Source organism: Quercus lobata, chromosome 2 (assembly GCF_001633185.2).
Source record: "Quercus lobata isolate SW786 chromosome 2, ValleyOak3.0 Primary Assembly, whole genome shotgun sequence".
NCBI lineage: Eukaryota > Viridiplantae > Streptophyta > Magnoliopsida > Fagales > Fagaceae > Quercus > Quercus lobata.
Genome location: NC_044905.1, coordinates 13,315,710 through 13,337,109, shown reverse-complemented (window position 1 = coordinate 13,337,109; position 21,400 = coordinate 13,315,710). Strand labels below are relative to the sequence as shown.

The 21,400-nt window shown below is 39.1% G+C and overlaps 1 pseudogene; it reads left to right on the top strand.

The window, feature by feature from the left end:
• Positions 1-621: 621 nt before the first annotated feature.
• Positions 622-20,779, top strand: LOC115977832 (annotated as a pseudogene).
• The last annotated feature ends 621 nt before the right edge of the window (positions 20,780-21,400 follow it).

Sequence of the window (21,400 nt, the reverse complement as noted above, 5' to 3'; positions counted from 1 at the left end):
GCTCCCCTCTCTATTGTTATAGTTACTCTTTTCTCTCCGTTTTCTCTTTAGAATTTCCAACCCCCACTTCTTATTCTATTCTCCTATTTATAACTTGAGGTGAGTGGAGGTGTTATGATTACTTCCTGATCTCACTTGTGTGGATGGAGGTCCAATTCCATCATTTCTAAGTGGGTGTTATGTTGGGAATGGTGATAATGGCATTGGAACTGATTCGTAACTCAAAAAGAAGGTTCGGTAGCGATACTCCCCAAGACAATACCGGGATGCCGAGAACATTGGTTGTTCTCGGTAACTACATTCTCGATTAGGTTATATTTGACCGGCATGGGCTTGTTTCTGATATGTTCGAGACAAGATGGACCTATTACGTCATTTAGGCCCAATTTGGGCTTTAAGGAATGCCCAAATCGAGGTCAAAGGTCCAATGGACATGGGATTAGGTACTATACAATAAGGCTAGGGCCTAAAGCTCAATGGGCCCGAGATCATACCCGTACAACAACGTTGTCATGCATGATTTTGAATTGGGTGTGGTTAAGACCAAAATATTTAGAGAGGTGCTTGAGAAAGCAAGATCTTGTGGGCAATTCCTATAGACTTTTCTTCGGGGACTCGAAGGATAGCTCTATGATGATGAAGCAAGCTTGTTCTAAACCCATAGACCTCTCTGATGATATTTTGCCACTTGTCCTCCCTTTTGATCATCACACAGTGAAGCATTATGGTATGTATGTCCACACTAAACTTAATTACCTAAATTTTTTGTTGCTGCAAACACAAATTATATCTCACTCAATTCATAACAATAAAGTATGGATGGTTGTTTAAGTCCTGTAACTTCTATTTAAAAGCTTCCAACTGAATTAGCTTATGCCCAAAATCACTGACGGCTCTACATGTTACTCAGGATTGATTTTTTTTTTTTTTTTTTTTTTTTTTTTTTGGGGGTTAATACCTTAAAATTTTTGAATTTTAAATTAATATGGGCTGTTGACCACTCTAGAAAAAAATCTTGACCACCCTTAAAAAAACTTGAACACCCTAAATAAAAATTTGAGTCCATTAAAAATAAATTTTGATCTCTCCAAAATTTTGGTCTGTTGAAGGTTGAACTAAAGAATTTAAAAAAATGCAATTTTTACAACATTTTCACAAATAAATCTCAAGTAGTAAGTTGTTATTGGCTGTTATTAGTGGACAAAAAAGTGATTTCTGTGGTAGGTTCAAATTAGAACTAGTAAAAACTGCTTATCTAGGATTTGTTGTAAAATTGCTGTGAAAATGTTGCGAATATAACACTTCTCAAAAATTGCCCAAACAAATACAATTTAGCCCAAAAGCCCAAATCAAATATTTAATTGTGATTTTTAAATTGTGTTCTCAAAAGACACACATTTTCAAATGGCTAGTCTATTAGTGTTTATTTTAGTCTTTAGCTGAATTTGTTGGATTTATGTGATATATTTTGTACATACGCATATGCACTAAATTAAGTAATTCCTAAATACTTTATTGAATAAGATATATAACAGTTGAATGCCTAAATTGAATATATTAAATGAACTTATAGTTTACCCTTTATTATTTTGCACCATGAATAAATTTCTATTAACTATATAAAAAGAGGCAATGCCTCTACAGTGCCATTTTGGTTTATTGAGCCACTTTGTCTTTTTTTTTTTGAACAGTAGCTACAGTACCAAGCGGCATTGTAGCTACATTAGCTATAGCTTTTTTTTTTTTTGTGAGTCTTCCTTTTGAACTTTTTTTCCTTTTATATATATTGTTATACTGACACAACAAATTTCACAATATTTTCACAATTATTGAGGTGTCAATTTCTTATAAGTCAAAATAAAATATGAAATTTTGACTAACTACAACTGAAAATAAATGTTTTGTGAAATTATTGTAACACTTGTTAGGTAAATGTGTAAAAGCTACAATACTTTTTGGTTTGTTCAAAACGTACTTTTTTTTGTTTTTGTTTTTTCTCTTTTAGTCATCGATTTGTGCTCTTTTTTCTACTAACTATATAAAAAGAAGCAATGCCTCTACAATGCCCCTTTTGGTGCAGTGAGCCATTTTTTCCCCCTAAGTTTTGAACAGTTGCTATAGTTCCACTTTGGTTTGTTCAAGTGGCACTGTAGCTACATTTTATTTAATTTTTTTTTTTCAGTCTTCCGTTTGTAATTTTTTTTCTTTTAAATATTTATGAGAACCCGCACATAAATTGTTATACTGACACAAAAAATTTCACAATATTTTCACAATTATTGAGGTGTCAATTTCTTATAAGTCAAAATAAAATAATAAAATATAAAACTGTGACCAACCATAGTTGAAAATAAATGTTTTGTAAAAATGTTGTGACACTTGTTGGGTGAATGTGTAAAAACTACAATACTTTTGATTTGTTCAATATGCATTGTTCATCGCTTTTTATTTTTTATATTTTTTTTTTCAGTCATCGATTTGTGTTCTTTTTTTCTATATATAAAAAGAGCGAATAGGCTCATGAATAGTGTTATGAACAGTATTTTTGGTTTAGTAACTTGCCTTTTTCCTCATTTTCTTTTTCTTTTAAAGGATCTTTATATGTTTACTTTTTTACTTGTAATGTAAGCTTACATTGTATACACACAAAAAGTAGCAAATATTATATACATTTGCAAAAAAAAAAAAAAAACTGTACAAATTTTGCAAATGTGTACAATATTTACCAATTTTTATGTGTTTACAATAGAAATTTACATTATAAGTGCAATGTATATTTCTATTTTTATATATATATATATATATATATTGTAGGGATTGGGTTCGAGCACTTCTTCTGTTGGATGAGTGGTCTCAAGCCCAACTAGCCCAATACAATAAATTTGTATAGAATGGGTTTAAGAACTAGGCCTTAGTCAGGATTACAACAACTAGACACGGTTATGTATGGATTGGATAACAAGGATACGGACTAAAGCATGAAATTGTGTCCTCGGGCGCTTCGTCCGAGGAACTTAGTGTTCCTTCTTCTTTCTTCAGTACTAGGTTACAAAGGTTTCCAAAGTCATGCAAATTGCTACTGTCTTCTCCTTTCTTTTTTCTTTTTTTGCCTCCCCTTTCTGATTTCTGATTCTTGGAGGGTCTCTCACATTATATACTTCTTTCCAGTCGATCTTGGCCCTCCACCTGTTGATCATGCAGGTCATTACTTGAGTGCTCGTCCCATCAGCCACCTTCCCAAACCCTCTGTGAGTTGCGGCAACCAAGACTGCACTGTTCAGGGGTCATTTCCTCATTAATGTGGCTAGAACATTAGTTGGGTGCATTCAATGTGAAGGTGACAATTTCTCCTTGAATTGTTCCTACACCATACGCCCATGGGTATCCTACTGTACTTGTCCTTCTCCTGGGGGTGCTCTAGGAGGCTGCCTTTGCCGGTGTGCTGTTCTTTCCTCCTGGGATCTGGGATGCTGAGAGCAGGATCGTCCTCGGCAACGTTTCTAGGCTATTTGGGCTTTCTTTGTTTGTCCTTGGCCATTTCTCCCTCCTCGGCGTGGGTCTTGGGCTCAGTATAAAGTGGGCCAGGGTTGTCAAATTCTTTGGCCCCACAATAGCCCCTCAAAATCCTGCTGTCCAGCTCCTCGGACGGAGAGGAGGGTTTTGGTGACCTCGGGCCTTTGTCATGGCTTGTCAAGTCTTGTCCTCCATCAATGCCAGAGCCTCTTCGCTTGTCTGAGGCATGTTCCTGGCATCTTGGTATATGAAGCACGTCTTCATTAAATTCTGGTAGCTCTATGCTCCCCACGTTCAACGGTGCGATGGTAATCTAACGATGGAGATTTCCTTACCTTTATGGGAGGGAAAACCCATACAGTTACTTTTAATGGGAGGTATAAATACCCATTTGAACTGATTTGTCTCTTTACCTTTGCACTCAAGAGTTCTTGCGCACATATCTTGAGTTTAGTCAAACTTCCAGCCAAACTCAAGTCTCTTTCCAGCATAAAAAGCCTGTCGAGGAGCTTTTCCTCATTTCTGTAAGTTTTTTTCTCTCCCTAACTTGTGTTTTCTCTCTTTTAAGTTTCTTTTCCTCTTACTCCTTTCCCTCCTTCGTCTTTCCCTGAGTCTTTCTAGCCGTTTCTAGGGATGGGTAAATTAAAGAAGTTGGTTGAGACTGAAGAGGCGATGGAAAAATTCATTGCCGATTATAGGATACCCCTAATTTAGGTCTGAGGTATTGTGAGGAAGGGGAGTGGCATTTTAGGAGAAATGAGGGCGAAGTGGTGATTCCCCTAATTGCCTTTATAGAAGGTGGTGTGAGAATCCCTATGAGGCCAGTGATGAGTGATTACCTTAGGCATTTCCGGCTAGCTCCCACCCAATGCGCTGCCAACATGTTTAAGATCTTGGGTTGTATGGATGCTCTAAACGAGAAAATGGGTTTGAGGTTAACCCATCACGACATAAACTGGTGCTACAACCTCCAAAACCTGAGGGGTAAATCCTACTATATGAAGACGAGAGATGATAAGATTCGGCTTATTCAGTGCCTTCCCGAGACCAGCAAAGGGTTGAATAAGGACTTCCTCATTGTGTTCGGGGGGTGGCACGATGGCCTTCATTGCCTAACAGAGGAGGGGGAGCCAGGTGAGGTAGTGAGAGTAGGAGAGGGCTAATCTTTTGTGCCATTATAATTTGCATCGTTCGGTTGCTAATGTGAATGTGTTTTCATTTTGCAGATCCACATGCCTTTGAACGGCACTTTCACCTGACCAGCCGGGGAGATTTAGAGACTATTCTCAAGGCAACGGTTTTTGTAAACGAAGCTGACAACCAAGTCAGGGCCGCTCACAAGATCCTAGGGTACAATCCTATCCAGACATCATTTGCCGCCCCGAAGCACGTGATCAGAGCTAACGATCCTCGGCTTTAGAAAATCGTTGTAGTAGAGCACAGATTTTTTATCCCTGAAGGATCTCCTGTCCCAGAAGGCATCCCGTTGGTAGGCTCTTCTTCATCCCACCAAGCAGAGGAGGCCGAGGGTGATTTGGGTTTGTCCGAGGAAAATTTTGGTGTGTTTGACCAAGTTAGTCCATCCAAGGATCCTTCTGGTGACTTGGGCTGTCCCGATTTGTCCGAGGCGGATCTCTTGTCAGTGGGGACATCTTCTCAGGCATAAATGGGCTTTAAGAGGAAACCCACGACTAGCCTGTTCGACTTGATTGAGGGCTAACCGAGGAAGGATGCACCGGGGAAGTCACAATCTAAGCTTCCTCCTTCTGCACTCCAGCCTCAGCCTGCCCAGACCAGGCCGTCCTCCGCCCAACTACAGCCATCGTCTCCACGATTTAGACTTCCTCCTCCCCCTCAATCGAATCTGCCCCCTCGGCTTGAGCCCGCCGATCCAAAAAGGAAGAGGGCTGCCAAAGGCAAGGAGCCCATGGATGGGGGGAAATCTTGCTCCTCCCGGGAGGAAGATGAAGCCCCACGAGCTTCAAAGCAATTAAAGCTTGGGCACCACGGCTAGGAAAAGGAGGTCGACACTCAGCCCGTGCCCCAAGCTTGGCTTCCTGCCCCTATGCTCCACGGGGAGTCGTTGATGGACAACGCCTCCCTTAGGGACTTCCGAGGGGGTGAAGGAACTTATGTGGCCGACGCGCTAGAGAGGTCCCTGCAGCTCCCCACTGACATGGCCGAGCTGGGGAATTTGAGGAGGCAGGAGGTTTTTCTTAGCATCAAGAGATATCACGGCATGGTGAGGTTCCTAGTACACGTGACTCGGTTGATCTTTATTCCTTGGTTTCCAACTTATCGTGTATTTGTTTCAATTGGTAGGCTGTCCAGGCCACTTATAGGTTAGAGGAGGATGCTAAGGAGCAGAGCAAGTCCTTGGAGCTCGAGCGTAACAAGCGCATGGATGCTGCGCGGACCGTCAAAAACTCCGAGGCTAATCTCTCTAAGGCCAGGGAGGAGTTGAAGGAGATGACTAGGGCCAGGGACAGCGCCGAATCAAGCCTAGCCAGCGCCCAGAGACAGGCCGAGGACCAGACGAGGCGCTTACTCGAAGCCAAGGAATAGTTGAAGATTGCCAAAGAGCAGATTGATGATTTAAAGAAGAAACTGTCCAAGGCAGAGGGGGCCAAGGGCATTGTAGAATGGGTTAGGGACGAAACCTTGAGGGCTAAGACAGAGGCGGAGTTTGCCAGGACGGAGGCCGAGAGCTCCAAGGAGAAAGTCGAGGAGGAGGCTTATGACTTGGGGGTGGCTGAGACTCAGGCCACTCTCAAGGCTCAAATCCCTGGAGTATGCAGGCTCTACTGCTCCCAGGTCTGGAATGAAGTCCTCAAACAGGCTGGGGTTGACGCTTCATCCGATCTGTGCAAAGTGGAGAAGGTATACTATCCTCCGGCGATCCGTGAGACTGCCCCTGTCAGCTCTGAGGCTGAGAGTGCTTCAGAGGAGGCTGAGACTGCTCGGCCTGAGGCTGTTCTGGCTGTAACCACTCCTAATGAGCCAGCTGAGGAGGGTGAGCTGTCTGGGGCGACAGAAAAAAAATGGAAGTTTGAATCCTGAAGCGCCCCAGGAGGCTGTCGAGTCTACAGCCGGTGCCCAGGCCTCTCATGCCAAGGAGACAACTCTCTTGGTTTAGCCCCTTCAGACCGTTCCCCCGTCTGATGTCTCCAGGGGTCCCGAGGCCACTCCTGCTCAGCTCCCCAAGGAAGGGGCCAAGATAAAGTTGAAGAAGTAGGGGACCCGACCAATTTTTGTATCAGGTCTAATTTAATTTTTATTAGTTAGTTCTTTTTTGTTTTAAGGACCTTGGAATTGTTGTAATTAACATTTTTTGACTACATGTATGAAATTCCTTCCTTCCCTTTCTCTTTACATTATGTATTTATTGTCATTATTGCTATTGTTATTACTGTGAACCTTGTGCCTCGTGAATAGGTAAGAATGACTTTGTTCATGAACAACTTTACAATCCCAATTATCAAAAAATTGAACTAAGCAATTGGTAATAAAACGTTGCCATCCGTCCATGAATTGCTTGACAAAGGGTTTGAGAGAAGGTGAACTCTAAATTGAAAGAAATGATTCTACCAATTTAAACTTTAAGTTCTATATATACACTATTGCTGCCAGGTGTACGTATCATAATTGAAATCAAAACTTTAAATTCTAACTCACCAGCATTAAGGGGACGCTTAGTTTGTGTCTACCCACATTTTTAGGGGGCAGGGGTCGAGTCTATGATCCGAGGTACCGAGCGCGTACTTAGGCCATATTCACGACTTTTATGAATCTTGAAGTAGCTAGTTTTCCCATAGGTCTGAGTCCGGGGACCATGCAAGACCTTGGTTTTGTCTAGTACTTGGACTTTTCTTGAAGTAGCTAGTTTCCCCATAGGTTTGAGTCTGCAGACCATACAAGACCTTGGTTCTGTCTAGTACTTGGATTTTTCTTGAAGTAGCTAGTTTCCCCATAGGTTGAACGGTTGCCAGAATGCAAGACATATAATCATGATAGACTTAAAATTTGAACTAGAGAAATGCTTTTATTAATAATAATACCTTCTCAGGTTATTTACATTTCATGGATTAGGTACAGCCTTTTCATCTAAGTCTTCTAGGTAGTATGCTCCTGTTCCTGCTACTGAGGTAATTCGGTATGGTCCTTCCCAATTGGGTCCAAGTTGATGGATTCTTGGCAACACCCACAACTTTTCTCAATACTAAGTCTCCTGGTGCTAGCGGTTTAAGCTTCACATTGGCATCATATCCCTGTTTGAGCTTCTGGTGGTAATAGGCCAATTGGATCATTGCCTTTTCTCTTCGTTCGTCGATTAGATCTAGGTTCTTCCCCAGTAGTTCATCATTACTGTCCAGGGTGAAGGAGTTCATCCTCAGCGTTGGGAAGTTCGCCTCAGCTTCGGCCCTATAGGTCATGGCGAAAGGTGTCTCCCCAGTTGACCGTCGGGGTGTAGTCTGATAAGTCCATAAGACGTGCGGCAGCTCTTCTACCCATCTCCCCTTGGCGTCATCCAGTCTCTTCTTAAGCCCATTGACTATGACCTTATTGACAGCCTCGGCTTGCCCATTTCCTTGAGGATAAGCTGGAGTTGAGTATCTGTTAGTGATCCCCAGCTCGCAGCAGTATCTTCTAAAGGCCTTGCTGTCAAATTGGAGTCCATTATCAGAAATGAGGGTGCGAGGGACCCCGAATCGTGTAAAAATGTTTCTCCAGATGAATTTCTTAGCATTTGCCAAGGGCTTAGCTTCGACCCATTTGGTGAAGTAATCTGTGCCGATCAGTAGATATCTCTTGTTTCCTACTGCCTTTGGGAAAGGGTCTACAATATCCAGGCCCCACTGGGCGAACGACCATGGACGGGACAAAGGGTTGAGGATCCTGTCTGGCTGATGAATATTTGGGGTGAACTTTTGGCACTGGTCACACTTTTTAACATATTTTAGGGCTTCCTTCTGCATCCCCGACCATCAATATCCCTGGGTAATGGCTTGGTGCGATAGAGATCTTCCTCCTGTGTGACTCCCGCAGATCCCTTGGTGCAGTTCTTCAAGCAGTAGTTCTGATGGCTCAGGGTGGACACATAGTAAATATGGCTCGAAATACGAGCGCTTGTACAATTTGTGGTCCTCGGACAACCAGAATCGATGAGCTTTTCTTCGTATCTTTTCAGCCTCTGACTTTTCCTCGGGCAAGATATCATCTTTGAGGAACCTTACCATAGGGTCCATCCAGCTAGGACCCACTCTAACCTCATGGATATGGACCATGCCTTCGGCTACTTCATTTGCTCTATCCAGATGCTCGACAAGAATAATTCGAGGCAGACCCCTTGCCGAGGAGGTGGCAAGCATGGCCAGTGAATCTGCATGAGTGTTTCCACTTCTGGAGATGTGCGACAAGCTGAAAAGATCGAAGTCTGATTGCAAGCGTTTGACCTGGCTTAAGTACTCTTGCATCCTTGCATCTCTAGCCTCTAACTCTCCCTTTACCTGGCCCACTACTAGTCTCGAGTCCGAGAACATCTCCACTGCTTTTCCTCCCATTTTCTGCACCATGGAAATTCCTTGTAGTAAGGCCTCATACTCGGCTTCGTTGTTCGTGGCCGAGAACCCAAGTCTTAGGGATTTTTCTATGATAGTCTTCTCAGGAGATATTAGGACTAGCCCCACTCCGAACACCCTTTGATTTGCTGCGCCATCAACATACACCTTCCAACATGGGGGTCCTGGCGTAGAGATTACTCCAACCGATTTTCCATCCATGTTCCACTCCTTTGCTACTATTTCTACCGGTGGTTCAGCAAATTCGGCCACCAAGTCAGCTAGGACTTGGCTCTTTATAGAGGTCCGAGGCATGTATATGATGTCAAAAGCTCCTAGAATTGTGCTTCATATGGCAATCCTTGTAGTGTAATCAGTGGAAGTACAGACTTCAAGGGTAGTTGGGTTAGAACAACCACTGTGTGGGTTTGGAAATAATGGGGAAGCTTTCGCGTAGCGTGGACCACAGCCAGTATGGCCTTCTCCAGGGGTAGGTATCTGACCTCAGCTTCATGCAGCGACTTACTCACGTAATATACTGGCTTTTGAAGGCCATTGTCATCCCGTATTAGCACCAAGCTCACAGCATGGGAGGCCACAGCAATATATGCGTATAGAACTTCATCGGCCTCGGGACTAGACATGATAAGCGACCGGGATAGGCACTCTTTGAGTTACTGGAAGGCAACAATACAGTCCTCGGACCTCTCAAACCCTTTCCACTTATTGATCAAGAGATAGAACGGTTTGCATCTATCCGCCGACCTGGAAATGAATCGATTGAGGGCTGCGATCATCCCAGTAAGCTTTTGGACCTTCACGTTTTGTGGTGGTTTTAGGTCATTTATAGCCTTGATCTGGTCGGGGTTAACCTCAATTCCCCTATGAGTAACCATGTAGCCCAAAAACTTGCCTGATCCCATGCTAAATGAGCATTTGGAAGCATTTAGGCGCAGCTTGTGCTTCCTTAAGACGCCAAAGGTGCTGCCGAGGTCTCCTTAATGCTCGGACACCACTTTACACTTCACCACCATATCATCGACATAGATTTCGATGCTCTTACCCAACTGCAGCTCGAACATTCTTGTCATCATCCTTTGATAAGTGGACCCTTCGTTCTTCAAACCAAACGACATTACCTTGTAGTGGTAGTTCCCAGTTGGTGTCATGAAGGCTGTTTTCTCCTGATCCTCTAGCGCTAGTGGTATTTGATGATAGCCTTGGAAGGCATCTAAGAAGCTCATTTGAGGATGGCCTGCTGTCGCATCCATCAGCTGGTCTATCCGAGGCATAGGGAACAGGTCTTTTGGGCACGCTTTATTTAGGTCTGTAAAGTCCACACAAACCCGCCATTTCCCACTTTTCTTCTTGACCACCACAGTGTTGGCCAACCATTCAAGGTAAAAGACCTCTTTGATAGCCCCAGCAAGCTTAAGCTTCGCCACTTCGTCCCTAATTGCATCGACATGCTCTCTTGATGGGCAATGGGGTGGTTGCTTCTTGGGGGTGATGGTCGGGTTGACATTGAGATGATGACAGATGAAGGCTGGGTTAATCCCGGGAGCATCGCAGGCATCCCATGCAAATACATCAATATTTTTTTTGAGAAACTCAACCAGCTCCTCCTTCTCCTGAAGAGGCAGCTGAGCCCCTACCTGAAAGAATTTCTCCGGGTCACCACCAATAATTACCTCCAAATCTTCGCATTTCGCCTCCTTGGCAGTTGTGTCAGGGGGCGAAACCGGGGCCCTTAATTGCTATTAATTCTTTTCAGCGGAGGCTGAGGATTCCGCATCGAGCCGATGTGAGACGACAACCACCACACACTGCCTCGCCGTGGATTGGCAACCACGGATTTCAAGAACTTGGTCCCCTGACGGGAATTTCACCTTCTGATGCAACGAGGAGGCAACATCCCCTAAGGTATGGAGCCAGGGCCTACCGACGATGGCTGTATAGGGAGAGTAAGTGCTCACCACGATAAAGTTCACCTCCACTATCTCTAGGCCGGTCTGTATGGGCAGCCTAATCATGCCCTTTGGAACGACAAGCTTCCCGTCGAAGCTCATCAGAGGAGAGTTATAGGGCATCAAATCTTCTGGTTTTAACCCCAGCCCCTTGTAGAGGTCGGGGTACATAACCTCGGCCGCACTGCCGCCATCCACCATTACTCTTTTCACATTGTAGTCCCCGATTTTGAGAGTGATCAACAGCGCATCGTTGTGGGGCTGGATGGTTCCGATCTTGTCCTCTTCTAAAAACTCAAGACGGGATGAAAGTTCATTCTGGCCTTCTTCGGCCCTGATTGAGACTCCTCGCAGGCAGTTGAGCCACCAATAACACTGGTGAAGGGCGCGTGCCTGTTCTTCTTGGTGCGGCCATGATTACGTTGATCGTCCCTGTGGGTGGCCTTAGGGCAGTATCCCTCCTGGCTTCCTGATGGGCCTGGCTTTGATGACCACTTGAATGATGTAGAAGGTGCTTCAGCTTTCCTTCCCGGACTAGCTGGTCTAGGTAGTTCCAGAGGTTCCTGTAGTTCTTCATGGTATGTCCGTGGTCCTGGTGATATTGGTAATAAAAGTTCTGATTGCGCCTCGAGGACTCCCCTGCCATCTTATTCGGCCACTTAAAGTATGGTTCGTTCTTGATTTTCTCCAACACCCGATGTACTAGTTCTTGGAATATAGTATTGACAGTCTGTGTGTTGGTTGCTCTGGGTTGCCCTACGAAATCTCTCCTCGGGCGGTTGCTGTTGTACCAGTCCGACTTGAAATCCCTCTTCTCTTGAGGGATAACCTTCTCTTTTCCTCTACCTTGCAACTGGTCTTCCTCCACTCGCTTATACTTATCAATCCGATCCATCAGTTGACACATATTGGTGGCGGGCTTGCCAGTTAGAGACTTCCTCAAGCCGTGCTCGGCTGGGAGACTATTTTTGAAGGTGATAATGGCAACATCGTCAAAATTATCGTCATTTCGTTGTACGTCTCCCAATATCTATCCAAGTAGGCCTTTAGAGTTTCTCCATCATGCATGGATAATGATAACAAAGCACTCAAAGGTCAAGGAGCTCTGCTGCTTGTAACGAAGCGGGAGCCAAAAGCCTGGGTTAGCTGCCCATACGAATCTATGGAATTTGTCTTTAAGCCATTAAACCACCTCATCTCCATTGGTCCCAAGTTAGATGGGAAAATCTTGCACATCAGCACCTTGTTTTTAGAATGGATAGCCATCCTTTGGTTGAACTGGCTCATATGCTCCACAGGGTCTGTTTTACCGTTGTAGATGGCGAAGGTTGGCTGCTGGAACCGTCGAGGAAGTGTATCCCCTTCTATGTGGTGCATAAAAGGCGACCTGGAGAGTTGGTCCAATGCCCTGCTCATGGCATCGTTTCCCAAGCCCCTAGGAGATGGGCTTTTGCGCCTACGCCTCCGGTAGTGCTCTTTTTCGTGAGAAAAGGTCTCACTTGGGGGAGTCCTCGATCTTTGTCTATAGTCATCGTCACTTTCATTGTCGGAGGGTACATCAGGCTTAGAACGAGACCGCCTTTGTTGTGCATGGTGCAGCTTTCTCTTCAAATCGTTTATCTCTCACTGCATGACCCGCTTATTGTTCTGTTTTTGAGATATATGGCTCCTAACTTCTTCTAGTTGCAGGGCCCAGTTGTTATTTTGCCTCTAGAGCACGTGACTGCCCACGCGAGAGTAGCTTTTGCTAGTTTAAGTGGTGTTTACACTTCCCTCTTGAAACCTTCCATTCTCTTCATTTCGATCATGTTCGGGGTAAGGAAAGTTACCCTGTTGTTGGGATCTGGCTGGTTCGGGCTTATGGGAGCCTGCTTGATGAGGGCCTGATCCTACCATGCTTAATCGTTGCCTTTACTAGCACACAAGTTCTTCCCACAGACGGCGCCAATTGTAGGGACTGGGTTTGAGCACTTCTTCTGTTGGATGAGTGGCATCAAGCCCAACTAGCCCAATACAATAAATTTGTAGAAAATGGGTTTAAGAACTAGGTCTTAGTCAGGATTACAACAATTAGACACGGTTATGTATGGATTGGATAACAAGGATACGGACTAAAGCATGAAATTGTGTCCTCGGGCGCTTCGTCCGAGGAACTTAGTGTTCCTTCTTCTTTCTTCAGTACTAGGTTACAAAGGTTTCCAAAGTCATGCAAATTGCTACTATCTTCTCCTTTCTTTTTTCTTTTTTTGCCTCCCCTTTTTGATTTTCGATTCTTGGAGGGTCTCTCACATTATATACTTCTTTCCAGTCGATCTTTACCCTCCACCTGTTGATCATGCAGGTCATTACTCGAGTGCTTGTCCCATCAGCCACCTTCCCAAACCCTCTGTGAGTTGCGGCAACCAAGACCGCACTGTTCAGGGGTCATTTCCTTATTAACGCGGCCAGAACGTTAGTTAGGTGCATTCAATGTGGAGGTGACAGTTTCTCCTTGAATTGTTCCTACACCATACGCCCATGGGTATTCTACTGTATTTGTCCTTCTCCTGGGGGCGCTCTGGGAGGCTGCCTTTGTGGGCGTGCTGTTCTTTCCTCCTGGGATCTGGGATGCCGAGAGCAGGATCGTCCTTGGCAACGTTTCTAGGCTATTTGGGCTTTCTTTGTTCGTCCTCGGCCATTTCTCCCTCCTCAGCGTGGGTCTTGGGCTCAGTATAAAGTGGGCCGGGGTTGTGAAATTCTTTGGCCCCACATATATTATGTAAAAAGAGTGAATGGGAAAGGTTACAGTAATTTCGCTATAGTAGTTTTGGTTTGTTTAACTTTCATTGTTTTGCTGGCACTTTTTTTTTTTTTTTTTTAGTGAATGCATAAAGTTGTAGTATATTTGCTATATTATTTTTGGTTTGTCCACAATAATTTTCACGACACTTACATAACAAATCAAATATGGTAAATTGTTATTGGTTCTAATTCAAACTTACCAATGAAACTACTTCTTTGCCCACCAATAACAACTTGTAGTAATCTACTACTTATAATTTGTTGTGAAAATGTCATGGACATAACATATTTTTGTGTGAAAAATGTTAAGACATCTTGATGTTGTCACAATATTTTCAAAACTGTTGAGCTGTCAATTCTTTACAAATTAAAATAAAATATAACAAAATTATAAAGGTATTATGAAAATGTTGCATCATTCTATTGTGTTTTTTAGAAATTTTTTGTTGGTTTAATCAACTTTGTTGAGCCAAAATTCACTATTTCACCTATAATTTTCTTGGGTTGACTTTTTGTATATTTTTTTCTTTACACACTATTTTAAGTAAAAACACATAGTTTTGCACACAAAAACAAAAACTTAGGAAAAAAACATTTTTCATCCTTTATGTTTGGGGTAGTTTACAATTCTTCCTTAAACTTTAAAATCAAGTAATTTTTCCCTTAATATTTTGGAAAAGAGCAAATATATCATATTGTTATTCTCTCAGTTAAACCCTAATGAAAGCTTATGATTCTTAAAATATTTTATTGTGCAATGTCTAAATTACTCCTGCTAAATTTTAACATCCTAAAAATTTTCTTGACGTATTTTGAGTTTTAAATGATAAAAATTCTTAGAAAGTTAGAATGATGATATTCGATGACATAAGCCTTTTGTTATATTTTTTTTTATTTTATTTTTATTTTATTTTTTATTTTTTATTTTTATAAATTTCTTAGCAAAACTCAGTTGTTTATTGTTGGAAGATGATGATATTCGTTATCATTCTTTGAAGTTTTTAGAGAATAGATATATTGTTTTTAGCAAGTAGGTACTAAAAAACTATTATAATTAAATAAATATTTATATGTTAAATAGCTATCCTAACTTTGTGGTTGATCAAAATTCTTAAACGAATGAGATTAAATTTTACGACATAATTATCAAAATTTTTAAAATTAATGTCTCTTTTGATTAATGTAAATCTCTATATACTTTAAAAGTAAAATGATTCATATCTTTGTTTTGTAATACAAATAAAATCTAGAATTGACCCTAATTACTACAGTACTTTTTTTCCACGGCAAGCACATGCCTTGCACATGCTGCCCTAACTAGTCTTATAAAGAAATCACTTGTATTGCAAGATTAATATTCTAAGCAAAACTGTATTGACTTTAATAATTTTCTATTAGATCATAGGCTATGAGAAAATGTATCATCTTTTCATCCTAATAATTTGGTTGAAATAAGAAGAGCATATTTACAAAGAGGTTTTTGTCAACTTCTTGGCCATGATTTCCCTAAAAATGAAATTAATGGAGTATTGAGTTGATTTAATACTAATTAGTTTAAAGAATACAAAAATGGGTTGGAATAGATCATAAAAAAGGATGATGTATTTTGATTATATTGTTACTTATTAGGCAAGATGTTTGTAATTGGATGGGATATCAGTAGTTTAATGATTGTTTGGTTGTATACATTCAAAATGATGTGATTAATAGAATTGATAATGAAACTATCATACACCAATTTCAAAATATAAAAACTCGTAGAATAAAATTTTGAAGATTTATGTATTTGCGCTTTTTTGTGATATTGATATATTCAAATTTTATTTTATTAAATTTTGTTTAATTTAAGTTTTTTAATGACCACTCTGAGAAAAATTCTTGGAGCCGCCAAAATCTTAAATCCAAACCAGACAAACTAGACCGATTGATTAAACTATAAACTAGAATCTAAATTGGCAGTGGTGGAGCAATTTTTTTTTTTTTGAGGTAAAGCTAGTGTTACTAGTTGTAATTTAAATACACCGCTGAAATTATTTTTTGCCCATTAATAAAAATTAGTAACAAACTCTCACAATTTTTTGTGAAAATATTGTGGATATATATATATTTTTTTAAGTATAAGATTTTCGTCTAACCTTCGTGAACATATGCAGGCAAGAATTCTTTTACATGGCTTGGCCCAAGACCCTGTGTAAACATTATGATCCCTGAACAAATCAAAGATGTTTTCACCAAGATAGGTGACTTTTAGAAGCCCAAATCAAATCCACTTACTAGATTGCTTGCAATGGGAGTAGTAAACTACAAGGGTGAAAAATGGGCTAAACACAGAAATATTATCAACCCTGCTTTCCATTTAGAGAAGTTGAAGGTTATATATTACATTTCTTATCTTTTTAAATCCATGTGGAATCAATAGTTGTGTCCAAATTAGATTATTGTTATCACTTTAGTAAAAAATGTTGTACCTTAGTCTGGAAGCATGGTTAACTTTAAAGTGAAATTGTACAAATCACCAAGTTCAACACAAAAACACTTCTGTATTGAACTCTATAGCAACGTTTCAAATGTTCGTTTGGCACATGTTACTGATCAAAAAACTTATAGGTATAGACATACAGTAGAATAATCACGATAGGGAATTGTTTGTGTTTTGGTTATGAATAATTCTACAGACACAAACTATTTTATAAACTTTTTTACAAACTAATGATGTGGTGAGTAATTATTAGTAAGTGAAAAGATGATGTTAGTAATGGACTCAGATGAGAACCAATAAGAATTTTTCATATCAATAATTTGTAAAATAGTTTGTGGCTGTAGCAGTACTCATAACTTAAAAGTGACAATATTTTTTGAGATTGGTAGTTAATGGGAGAAGTAGGGTTCAAACTACATACACTAAGGACCACAAAGAATATAATTATTGCTAGGTACTACCTTTCATTAATTAATTCAAAGTCATAATAGAAAATACTACCTTTGATCTATTGGTTAAAATATGGTTGACCGAAAATATTGTGTGCAAATAAAATTCTAGGTACATTCAAACATCAGTAAATACTAATGCTAGTATAGCAAATAATATTATATGTACATTTTCTTCTCAAAAAAAAAAAAAAAAAAAAAATCAACAACAACAACAACAAAGGTTATATGTCCATTCAAACTTTCAAATATGACTAATATCTATTAAATTTAAACTTAGATTCTCGTTTGCTCAAATGGGAAAAGTTTGACTCCTATCTACACCCAAATATATATTTTTTAATAGTATCTTAGTTTAATAGTAAAGAATAATTATCATAGGTGGATGCTACAAATTTTAAATTCTATCTCTAAAAAAAAAAAAAAAAAACTTAAAAATGTCTATAGCAATCAAATTAAAAAAAAGAAAAGAAAGGAAAAGAAATAGTTATAAAGAATTTAACTGCTTTGAATTCTTTATATAAATGAAAGGGTAATTGTTTGTTGGCAATTTGGCATATATAACAAACCGCATTTATATTAAAAAGGTAGTTGGGATTCTATCAAAAACAATATAGAGTAATAATATAGACATAACATTTTTTTACTATTATTGAAGTGGTAAATTGTTAGTGATTTTTCTCTTAAAAAAAATGGTTATTGATTTTCAAATGGGTTATATATCATTAATAATTTGTCATTTGCAGCAGCTGTGAAAAAATTTGTGAAGAAAGTTATGTATGGAGATTTGTTGAACAAAATAATGCAAATTATCTTGTTTCTATTTCTGATAATTTAAACTATTCACATTGCGATTGCTACAGCTTATGTTACCTGCATTTTATCAAAGTTGCATTGATATGATTAGCCAATGGGAGAGGCTGATCTTTGAAGATGGATCCTGCGAGTTAGACATATGGCCTTATCTTGAAAACTTGTCAAGCAATGTGATTTCAAGAACAACATTTGGAAGTAGCTATAAAGACAGAAGAAGAATATTTGAACTCCAGAAAGAGCAAGCACAACTCATTGTAAAAGTAGGACAATTCGTATACTTTCCAAGACTAAGGTAGCGATTAAACATTCAACTTTGAAATTTAGTCAAGTTTGGTTTCTTACCCAAATAAAATAAAATAAAATAAAAAAGTCAAATTTGATTTTTATTGAGATAGGATTAACCAATTACAATTTAGTTTATATGTTATATAGGTTGAAATTCTATAATATCTATTAAAAATATATATGTGCTATTTTTTTTTTTTTTTGGATAGGAATGTGCCATTTTTTAATACAACAAGCTTTCAACGAATTTCAACTTCTATTTCACCCACCGTCCAAATAAAAATTCTCATGCATCTAAAGTCTGATCTTGGTTTTAAAAACCGGTATGGTCAAAAAATTGATTTTGGCCCCAGTTCCCAGTTTAACCGGGGTTTTGACCAATTTTGGGTGATTTTACTGGATCAGATTGATTCTAGTTCCTGGTTGAACCAATCTGTTTTGTTCATATTGGGAAATTTAGACCCCGTTTGATAGAATTAACAAGTTTTAAGCCCAAGTTGTTAATTAGATTTATTATGAATAAAACTTGTTAAAACAAACAAACATCAATATCATGTCAATAATGAATGTTGCAGAAAAGTAAATAAGACAAGATATGATGACCTAGGAAAACCAATGAAACAAACTAGTTTCACAGAAAAAAACCTGGGGGAAAACCTTCCCGAAAAGCAATCCACTATAGAAAAGAGAAGTTTCAGATCTAGTACAAAACCTTTGTCCCTAGACTCTATAATCCCCGTAGATGAACTTACAGCAGAAACCTTCTACTGCTTTAGAACCTTTGAACTCTTCAATAGATGAACACCACCCTTTTTGTTACACAGATTCCAGTACGTGACTAACTCCTTTGCACAAATCCCAGTACGTGACTAACTCCTTTGCACGAATCCCAGTACGTGACTCACTCACCAACTTGAGGAAGAAGAATGTTGGCTGCAAAGTTCTTCATTTCATCAACAATGAAGATCAAGAAGCACTTGATTACAAAACCCTAAGGCGTAAAAGACGCAGTAGCTTCTTTCAGAGAGAATAAGGCATCGACCACCTTTTGTATAGGTTCTCCTTGTATTCTTTTATGTGACGGCCTCTAAAATAAGCCTTATATAGGTCTAGGGTTGTTAAAAAAGAAACCCTACACAAATACATAAACATGGGCCGAAAATCAGATCTGAAAAACTGAATTTCGTAAAGCTCGATAGATACCTCGATTGATCGAGAATCTGTCGAGCTTCATTCATTAAATCTCGATAGATAGCTATCTGTCGAGCAGCTATCGAGCTATCTGTCCACAGGTGTCGAGCTATCTATCCAGCTTTAATGAATAACCCTTCTTCACTTGTTTCTTGGTCCAATCTTCATGGCTTTAATACTAGACTTGAACAACATGTTTCTTGAAGTATTAAACATATCCTAGATCTACCCAATTACAAGTAAAGTGCGTTTTGTCAAAAGATTAGCCAATTACAAAAATATTGACATATGTTCTTAACATGAATCACATATGTCCTAACAGTTCAGTTTTTAAAATCGTGCATCCAATGATGAACAAAATTCCAAATTTTATTGTTTATTTAGAAACAAAATTGGTTATAACCTACTTTCCTGAACATCAATCTCATCAAACACAAAAATTAATGGAGATTATCACAATATAATTAATAAAATTTTCGTTTCTGTGTCTTGAATCTTCACAATTTACTAATAGCTAATATTTATGCATGCAAGTTTTTACCAACTAAGACGCATAAGAGGATGAAGGAAATTGAAAGAGTAGTACAAGACTTAATAATGGGAATCATTAACAAAAGGGAGAAGGTAGGGAAAGGCAGAAATGATGACTTATTAGGCATACTTATGTAATCGAATTCTAGAGAGATTAAGGAATTTGGTAACAAAAAGAGTGCCAGAACGAGTATTAAGGATGTAATTGAGGAATGTAAGCTTTTTTACTTTGCTGGGCAAGAGACAACCTCGGTTTTACTTGTTTGGACAATGGTTTTGTTGAGTAAGTATCCAAATTGGCAAGCTCGTGCAAGAGAAGAGGTTTTGTAAATCTTTGGTAAGAACAAACCTGACTTTGATGGGTTAACTCACCTTAAATTTGTAAGTATTCCTTAAAGATTTTTATTTTTCTTTATTTTCCTATAAAATTTATATGTAATGTCTTTCCAAGTTGAAATATTCACATCCATGAAGATTCATGTCAATATTAGTTAATTGATCGAGTAAAAGCCATTTTCTATTGAGCTCATGATAGTCAGCATATTCATCTTTTGTTAGAGTTGGTAGTATAGACTATAGACCACTAATTTGAGTGCAAACCTCAAATTTAATTAGGTTTGTAGATCGAGTAATAAATCTTGTTTCAAATTTTATCTATCATAAATGAACTTCAAAATCCCTCATATACTCTTCACGAGGAAAATTTAATGAACTTATTTTATTTTATTTTACTAAATTATTTAAGAAATGCACTTTGGTAATAGTTGGTTATCCGTGGTACAGGTAACAATGATATTGAATGAGGCTTTAAGGTTGTACCCACCAGTAGCTTCGCTACATCGAATAGTTCACAAGGAAACCAAGTTGGGAAATTTGATAATACCAACTGGAGTGGAGATTGCTCTACCAACAATCCTAGTCCACCATGATTATGAACTGTGGGGTGAGAGTGCAAATCAGTTTAAACTGGAGAGATTTTCAGAAGGTATTTGAAAGGCAACAAAGGGCCAAGTATAATTCTTCCCATTTGGTGGGGGTCCTAGGATATGCATTGGTCAAAACTTTGCTCTAATAGAGACCAAGACGGCTTTGTCACTCATTTTGCAAAACTTCTCATTTGGGACCTCCTTATCCTATGCTCATGCTCCTTGCTCAATCATAACTGTTCAACCTCAATTTAGCGCTCACATTATATTACATAAGATATAGTACCAAAAAGTAGTTCCAATTAAATAAGATTTACACCATTGTGTCTTGTGGCTTATTTGGGGGTTTTATTTACTATTTAGTGATTAAAAACTCATTTTCTAAAGAATAAGAAACAAGATATTATGATTTCCACTCTATTATGTTTGTGTTTGTACATCCATTATTGCATTAATTGAAGGAATCAATGTTGAATAATGTAAAAAAAAAAAAAAAAAAAAAATTGAATTAGAAAAATATATCATTATTATTGGTAATTTTTCATTTTAAAAGTAAAATGTTAATATTTTTAATCCTACCCAAATTAAAAACCCTTCTATTGATTATAAGATCCCGATTTTAAACAACTTGTTGACACCCTATTTTGCAACCCGAATTTAACCTCACATGGGCGATAAAAGGGTAATTTCACTTTGGAAATGGGTATCTTAATTGTGGCCATTAGATCCTTAATTTCATTTCATCAAAATGACCTTAATGTTGTAATGATCAATTCGATTGGTCATAAGCCCTAATCGAAACATCAAATTGAAAGTTATTATCAAATCAAGTTTTAATGGCCGAGATGTGCTATCATAAATTGAGTCTGATTATATGTAATTATGAATAATTGATTTCAATTGG